We start from the raw sequence: 7,995 nt of genomic DNA, 5'->3' as shown, positions 1-7,995 counted from the left end.
TGTTGCTTATGCCTGGAACCGGCCCTGCACTCTCTATTGACCTTGGTCTACTGACAAGGATCCTTTTAGCATCCCTCACCCTGGGCCCATCTTCTTCTACCACCCTCTTCACTGCTTCAGCATAAGACACGTCATGCACTACTCTGATCCTGGCAACCTCAACCTGCCTTTCTCTCACTGGACACCTCTGATCTCCAGCACCCTGGGTACCCCTACAGTTTACACACACAATTTTTCCCATCGATGCTGCACATTCCTTTGTCTCATGTCCTCCTGCATACTTCTCGAATCTAGGAATCTCCCACCTACACACTGCTGCCACATGACCATAAGCTTGACACCTAAAACACCGTAATGAGTTCAGGACAAAAGCTTTCACGGGATAACTGACCCCTTAACTTTACTTTATCTGGTAAAAACTCTTCATCAAAACTCAGTAGTACATACCGTGTTCTCTTTTTCACCACACTTTCCACCAGGTTTGTGTTGCACCAAATGGTGGGCGTTTCAGTCACCCTCCTTAACTTTCATCTACAGTAGGTTGCTTTAGACTTACCACTCAAACGCGCCCATTAAAACAGGTAGATAGTGGTAGTGCTGACATCATCCTCATATTCCTATGGAGCCGGACGTATTTTGAGTTTGAAGCACGCCATATAGAGCTTGCCAGCTTGTAGTCCTAAAACCTGGAAATGAGTTACTTCTGGTTTGTTCAGCCATCCCTACTCAAAAATGTATTAGGAATGAGTAGGGTTTTGGAATAAACACTAAAAATAAGGTCTGAGGTTAACACAGGCTTACAAGATCTTATACGTTTTGTTCTATGAAATAATAAATAATACAATGACCTTTATGAATTATGAAGCCTTTATGTGGTTTTTATTAGACTGAACAAAAATGTAAACGCAACATGAAACAATTTCAAAGATTTTACTGAGTTACAGTTCATATAAGGAAATCAGTCACTTGAAATAAATTCATTAGGCCCTAAACTATCGATTTCACATGACTGGGCAGGGGTGTAGCCAGGTCCACCCACTGGGGAGCCAGGCCCAGCCAATCAGAATGAGCTTTTCCCCACAAAATGGCTTTATTCCCCACAGAAATACTCCTCAGCATCCCACCCTCAAACGATCCTGCATGTAAAGAAGCCGGATGTGGAGGTCCTGGGCTGGAATGGTTACACGTAGTCTGCGGTTGTGTGGCCAGTTGGATGAACAGGCAAATTCTCTAAAACGATGTTGGAGGCAGGTTATGGTTAGAGAAATGTTTCAAAAGAGGGCCATAGTAATGGCGTATTTTTGTAGGCACTAACTCCGCCATGGTCTGTTGGACAAAGCCTTTGGAAAATGTTTGTGTTTGTAGGGTTTTTGGATAAACACAGAAAATAAGATATGTTGTAAACACGGGCTTAGGAGATCTTATACTTTTTGTTCTGTGAGATGGTGTTCATTAGGTAATGTAACTTTTTGTGAATATTGAATCATTTATGTGATAAAACAAAAACTTAACACGCATGAAGGCTTCATAATTCATAAAGGTCATGTTAACATACCTGCAGATCCCCTCCTGGTCCTCGTGTCCATCCTCATGAAGTTATGCAGGACACAGGTAGCCTTCACACGCCTGAATTCCTCCAGGAAGCAGTCCCAGATGGCGCTGGTCACCCATCCTTGCAGTGCCCTACACGGTAACTGTAGGCAATTGTTTTGAAGGAATCTCCAGTTACAAGGTATCTGTAGGAATATGGAAGATAATGTCATTATTAGACTTTTACATCACCAGGTCATTGTGGATTACTTAAGTATAATATCCCTTAACAAATCATGATAACATTGGATTGATGGACGCATGTGCACACACATGTGCATGTGTAGCATGTGACAATAACAGGATCATATCAAGGATAGCGTAACAAATGAATACATAAATACCACTTGAAGCTTGATGATGAGTTGATCATTTGAATCAGCTGTGCAGTGCTACGACAAAACCAAAAATGTGCACCCCTTTGAGTCCCCATGACCAGGACTGAGAACCACTCCTCTTCATTGGGACCTCTTCATCTGCAGACAGGCTTTCATAGCTCTCTGTATCTGATGACAGAAAACCTCACAAGATACAGACTTCATTATATTCAAATTAGACCGCACTGAATATTATTTTAGTATTCTCTGTCCTCACCTCTAGGGACTGGAACTACACAACAGTACCTGCCCTATCCAGAATAGCCTACTCTCTCACTTTGACATTTGGGGCTGCTATTCTTTCCCCTCCTCCATTGCTGTTAGCTAGCTACCTACAAATGCATTTTGAGTTTTTTTTACAGTGATAAATAAATCAAGATAGCTAGCTAATATGAAGTTAGGTAGCTGGTGATATTTAATTCACTTAGCTACGTAGCTATCTATACAGTATGTACAGTTGTCTAGATAGCTAGCTACGTTAGCAGCTAATTTGAGTTAGCCTGCACTGAAGCTAGTTAGCTAATAATACATTGTTTTTTTAAACATTTTCGAAATGTATTTACTTACTTGAATAGGGTTATCCCAGCCATGTGGACGATTAGAAACAAGGCAGCAAAGTTTGTTTGTCACCAGAGCGTTTTAAAGCACATTAGTATTTAACTATTTACCCATTTAATAACCAGACCTTCATACAAACTTGCTACAGTGTCTTGCGAAAGCATTCACCCCCCTTGACATTTTTCCTATTTTGTTGCCTTACAACCTGGAATTACAATTGCTTTTCGGGGGGTTTGTATCATTTGATTTACACAACATGCCTACCACTGTCACGATCGTCGTAGTGAATGGACCAAGGCGCAGCGGGTTGAGTGCTCATCTTAACTTTTCTTGTGAACACGACTAATAAACAACACAATACACGAACAAACATTCTTGTAGGCTCACACAGCAGTACAAAGAACAACCACCCACCAATCCCATGACAAACACATTCCTAATTATAGGACCTTCAATCAGAGGCAACTATAGACAGCTGCCTCCAATTAAAGGTCCTAATCCCAATTATGTAAACACAAAACTAAAACACCCTAGAACAGACATAGAAATATACAAACATAGAACAATGACCAAAACCCCGGACTACATAAATCAAACACCCCTCTACATACACACACACCCCGAACCATATAAAACAAACACCCCCTGCCACGTCCTGACCAAACTATAATAACAAATAACCCCACCTGACCAGTCCACCCCTACTAAATACCTTGGCCTGAAGCATGTCACTGTAGACCCTGGACTGTACTCTGGGAGCTCCGGACTGTAGGCCGTCTCACTCGGTTCCGGACTGTAGGCCGTCTCACTCGGTTCCGGACTGTAGGCCGTCTCACTCGGTTCCGGACTGTAGGCCGTCTCACTCGGTTCCGGACTGTAGGCCGTCTCACTCGGTTCCGGACTGTAGGCCATCTCTAGATGGGGCACTGTCGCCGGACACTGGACGGGGCACTGTCGCCGGACGCTCTGGACGGGGTACTGTCGCCGGAAGCTCTGGACGGGGTACTGTCGCCAGAAGCTCTGGACGGGGTACTGTCGCCGGAAGCTCTGGACGGGGTACTGTCGCCGGAAGCTCTGGACGGGGTACTGTCGCCGGAAGCTCTGGACGGGGTACTGTCGCCGGAAGCTCTGGACTGGGAACCGTTGCCGGAAGCTCTGGACTGTGAAGGCGCACTGGAGGCCTGATGCATGGGGCCGACACAGGACGGACTGGACAGGGGCGCACAGGAGGCCTGGTGCATGGAGCTGGCCAAAATTCTATCTACCTGATTCCTGCTTACAAGCAAAAACTAAAGCAGGAAGTACCAGTGACTCGCTCAATACGGAAGTGGTCAGATGACGCGGATGCTACACTCCAGGACTGTTTTGCAAGCACAGACTGGAATATGTTCCGGGATTCATCCAAAGGCATTTAGTACACCACATAAGTCATCAGCTTCATCAATAAATGCATCGATGACGTCATCCCCACAGTGACTGTACATACATATCCCAACCAGAAGCCATGGATTACAGGCAACATCTGCATCGAGCTAAAGGCTAGAGCTGCCGCTTTCAAGGAGCAGGAGACTAATCCGGACGCTTATAAGAAATCCCACTATGCCCTCAGACGAACCATCAAACAAGCAAAGAGTCAATACAGGATTAAGATTGAATCCTACTACACCGGCTCTGATGCTCGTTGGATGTGGCAAGGCTTGAAAACTATTATGGACTACAAAGGGTAACCCAAACGCGAGCTGCCCAGTGACACGAGCCTACCAGACGAGCTAAATGCCTTTTATGCTCACTTCGAGGCAAGCAACACTGAAGCATGCACGAGAGCACCAGCTGTTCTGGATGACTGTGTGATAACGCTCTCGGTAGCCAATGTGAACAAAACTTTTAAAGAAGTCAACATTCACAAAGCCGCTGGGCCAGACGGATTACAAGGACATGTACTCAAAGCATGCGCGGACCAACTGTCAAGTGACTTCACTGACATTTTCAACCTCTCCCTAACCGAGTCTGTAATACCTACGTTTCAAGCAGACCACCATAGTCCCTGTGCCCAAGGAAGCGAAGGTAACCTGCTTAAATGATTACCGCCACGTGGCACTCACATCGGTAGCCATGAAGTGCTTTGAAAGGCTGGTCATTGCTCACATCAACAGCATCCTCCCGGACACCCTAGACCCACTCCAATTCGCATACCGCCCCAACAGATCCACAGATAACGCAATCTCAATGGCACTCCAAACTGCTCTTTCTCACCTGGACAAAAGGAACACCTATGTGAGAATGCTGTTCATACAGCTCAGCGTTCCACACCATAGTGCCCACGAAGCTCATCACTAAGCTAAGGACTCTGGGACTAAACACCTCCCTCTGCAACTGGATCCTGGACTTCCTGACGGGCCGCCCCAGGTGGTAAGAGTAGGCAACAACACGTCTGCTACGCTGATCCTTAACACTGGCCAAACACGGCCAAACACGACTCCAACACCATCATTAAGTTTGCTGACGACACAACAGTGGTAGGCCTGATCACCGACAACGATGAGACGGCCTATAGGGAGGAGGTCAGAGAACTGGCAGTGTGGTGCCAGGACAACAATCTCTCCCTCAATGTGAGCAAGACTAAGGAGCTGATCCTGGACTACAGGAAAAATGCGGGCCAAACAGGACCCCAATTAACATCGACGGGGCTTTAGTGGAGAGGGTCGAGAGTTTCAAGTTCCTTGGTGTCTACATCACCAACAAACTATCATGGTCCAAACATACCAAGACAGTCGTGAAGAGGGCACGATAAAACCTTTTCCCCCTCAGGAGACTGAAAAGATTTGTCATGGTCCCCAGATCCTCAAAAGGTTCTACAGCTGCACCATCGAGAGCATCCTGACCGGTTGCATCACCGCCTGGTATGGCAACTGCTCAGAATCTGACCGTAAGGCGCAACAGAGGGTACTGCGAATGGCCCAGTACGTCACTGGGGCCAAGCTTCCTGCCATCCAGGACTTATATAATAGGCAGTGTCAGAGGAAAGCCCATAAAATTGTCAGAGACTCCAGTTACCTAAGTTATAGACTATTTTCTCTGCTACCGCACGGCGAGCGTTACTGGAGCGTCAAGTCTAGTACCGAAAGGCTCTTCAACAGCTTCTACCCCCAAGCCACAAGACTGCTGAACAATTCATAAAATCGCCACCGGACAATTTACATTGAACCCCCCCTCCCTTTTGTACACTGCTGCTACTCGCTGTTTGTTTGTTACCTATGCATAGTCACTTCGCCCCCACCTACATGTACAGATTACCTCAACTAGCCTGTACCCCTACACACTGACTTGGTACTGGTGCCCCCTGTATATAGCCTCGTTATTGTTATTCTTATTGTGTTACATTTTATTATTACTTTTTATTTTAGACTACTTGGTAAATATTTTCTTATTGAACTGCACTGTTGGTTAAGGGCTGGTAAGTAAGCATTTCACAGTAAAGTCTACACTTGTTGTATTCGGCCCATGTGACAAATAAAGTTTGACTTGATTTGAAATGGCTTCTGCTGATAAGAGAAAACAAATATGTCTGCTGTAGGCTACCGACATATTCGATTAAATTCCAAACATTGTTTTACAAAGAAGTAAACCATTTGTGAGGAAATCTGCACTATTCTGTAAGGTTCTGTATCTGTGCATTCTTGCCCTGGTGTATTCATTTGGTATGGGGGCTCCCGAGTTGCACAGCAGTCTAAGGCACTGCATCTCAGTGCAAGAGGCGTCACTACAGTCCCTGGTTTTATTCCAGGCTTTATCACATCCGGCTGTGATTGGGAGTCCCAAAGGGCGGCACACAATTGGCCCAGCGTCGTCCGGGTTCGGCCGGGGTAGGCTGTCATTGTAAAAATAATTTGTTCTTAACTGACTTGCCTAGTTAAATAAAGGTTCAATAAAATTAAATAAAAAGTTATATTCATTGCCTCTGTTACAGAACCACTACCATTCTACTTTCCATGTCTGCCTATGTATGTCAATAAAGTTTCCCTGTGTTTAACTCTGAGGTTGAATCATTCCCCATCTCCTCTGACCGGGGGCGGTGCTAGTGGGTCACAGACCAGCAAAATTACTGAGAGCCTTGTCGCTCTTTCAAATGGTGTGTAATTACTGAGCACAATGGTGTGCAATTAGTGATGTACATAAATATATAATGAATAGGTCCCTTTATCTGTCCAGTGCCCGGACCACTGTTTTGTTTCGATGTACTTATGGAGACAACACTGAGTGACCTGTCCCTGCCAAAATAACTCCACAAACATGAATGCTGTATCCCACATGTTACAAGTTTAACTGGACCAAGGTATCTATAAGGGGATTTGGTTTGTTAGGTTGATGAGGAACATTAACCCCCTAGAGTCTAAGGGCCCGGGGCTGGGTTTCTACTAATCTAACATATTGAATTATTTGGTAATACCAAGGATCATTTAGCTTTTAGAATTACGACCCCGTAGGTATAAAAAAAGTTTTAAACGTTTTTGGGATGAAATATACTGCTATTATCCCATAGAAACAAATTGAATAACAGATTCATACATGGAAAAAATATATTCAAAAAATAAACCAAAAGGAAGTTTGTTTTGAAGTATCTGTCCTATCTATATATATATTGTGTTTGTGAGTGTCTCATCTTTCCATAGAGGGGTCATAATAGTTTGTAGCCCAAACTGTTCAGACGCGAGAGACATTTTCGTGAGAAGACCAAATTTCATAATGTCTCCTGGTCTGACAAACACCTCTGTAGCTCTGCCACCTTTCACCGCAGATGCGGAAGGCTGACATCGGCGGATGCAAGGATTGAGACTTAGCCCATGCAAAAAAACTGATATCTCTAGCTTAAACCGACAGATTCTGATGGGGATTTTATGATTATGCTAATATAATTTTTTCACACGGACATTGACTCTATCTTTTCAAATGAAGAGTCGTATTCCTGCCCTCTAAAAAAGAATAATTAAACATTTTAGTGCATGATAACATTTCAACTGTTAACTCCTATGTTTGCCATGAGATCTTGTTATTCTCCCTTATGTATTTTTTGTGATAATTGCCACTGCTGTATCTTTGTTACTCCTGCCAACAGACGTAATGCAACGTCTGACTGATAAACACTATTAAACTGGAAATCTGTCTCATGTTCCTTTCAGTCTATAGTTCAAGTCAGTGGTTAACCAGCACAAACATCTAGTTCCACTAATACCTAGTCTAGACATCTTTCACCAAAAAAATATGTTACATATGGATAGGCACGAAATACAATTTCATATGATCATCAAATCAAAATCCAACTGTAATTGTCACATCCTTTGTAAACAACGGGTGTAAACATGATCAAGACAAAGGAGATGATTGTGTACTACAGAAAAAGGAGGACCGAGCACGCCCCCATTCTCATCGACGGGGGCTGTAGTGGATCAGGTTGAGACCTTCAAGTTCCTTG

Source organism: Salmo salar, chromosome ssa18, assembly GCF_905237065.1.
Source record: "Salmo salar chromosome ssa18, Ssal_v3.1, whole genome shotgun sequence".
Taxonomy (NCBI): domain Eukaryota; kingdom Metazoa; phylum Chordata; class Actinopteri; order Salmoniformes; family Salmonidae; genus Salmo; species Salmo salar.
The sequence above is the reverse complement of the archived record's forward strand: the minus strand, read 5'-3'. Positions refer to the sequence as shown.